We start from the raw sequence: 1,334 nt of genomic DNA, 5'->3' as shown, positions 1-1,334 counted from the left end.
AAGTTTAGAGGGAGAAGGTCTTCAAAGTTAAGGAAGAAACAACTTTAGAGGGATAAAGGTCTTCAAATTTAAGGAGAAAACAAGTGTAGAGGGAGAAAGGCCTTCAAAGTTTCAGAAACCTTTGCAGAACAGGGCCATGCTCTGCCTTGCTCTTTGTAGGCTGCTGAGAAATGGCATCTGAGTGCCTGCAGGCAGAGCTGCAGGCACAGTCTTTTGCTAACAATACCCGTACAGGGTTCACTGGGCTGAGAGTTAGGCGGCCAAGGGGGACTGACCTTGGTGGTGGTGGGAGATGGTGCTCTGCCGGGTGACCCAGACCAGCTGGAGTGCGCTTGCCAGAAACCCACTCTTTCTTCTCTAGAGCTGAAAGACAGATCAGGAAATAAAGACTTTGAAAAACACAGAAACCTCGTCCCGTCTGGACAGTGTTGGAATACTTCCGAAAATGCTTCCTTCTAGCGGCCTGGTTTTCCTTTTTTTTGGCAGGATCCTTCAGATTCAACCAGATAGGGAAATATTTTTCAGATACAATGCTACTTTCTTAAAAATAATCACATATGGAAAATTAAGATGGATAAGATAGCTTTTCAAAATCTCTTGATTTTTAATTGATTGTTAGAAGGATTTGACGTCCCCTATGTATCGTTTGGGGAGTTCTCTGGTGGCTCAGATGGTAAAGAATCTGCCTGTAATGCTGGAGACCCAGTTTCGATCCCTGGGTCGGGAAGATCCCCTGGAGAAGGGAATGACCACCCACTCCAGTATTCCTGCCTGGAGGATCCCGTGGACAGAGGAGCCTGGCAGGATTAAGTCCATGTATCTACTGTTGGGAGAACAGGGAGAAAAAAATGAAAAGCTTTTTTCTCATTTCGAGCTCAGTTTTTTCATCCTTGGTTAAACCCATCTCCTACCACAGGGATACAAGCCAGACGGAGGGAAGTCCCTCAGGCCTTGGCACACAGGGGCGGCCCACGTCCGCGGTAGAGGACAGAGCCCTCTTGTCAGGAGCGTGAAGGCCCAGAGCTGAGGACGAGCAGGCAGAGGCCCTGGCTCCGCGCACAGCGGGGGTGAGCGTCCTGCTGGCTCCCAGTGGAAGCGCCCTCAGCGAGGCCTGCAATGCCTAGGCCCTGAAAGTAGCGTCTCTGAGAGCAGGCAGAGGGCAGGGCACCTCGTGGTGGGCCTGCGGGCCTCCTGCCTCTCCTCCTGGGGACAGAGGTGTTCCCCGGGCATCTGCCCTGACGGCTGCGAACATCAGGGGAGGCTGGGGCCGGCGCTGCGTCCAGGCGGCGGCTCCTGGATCAGGGCTCACCTGGACGCCCCGTGGAGAGAGAGGC

This window comes from Oryx dammah, unplaced genomic scaffold, assembly GCF_014754425.2.
Source record: "Oryx dammah isolate SB20612 unplaced genomic scaffold, SCBI_Odam_1.1 HiC_scaffold_11, whole genome shotgun sequence".
In the NCBI taxonomy this organism is placed as follows: Eukaryota; Metazoa; Chordata; class Mammalia; order Artiodactyla; family Bovidae; genus Oryx; species Oryx dammah.
This window is presented reverse-complemented; position numbering follows the sequence as displayed.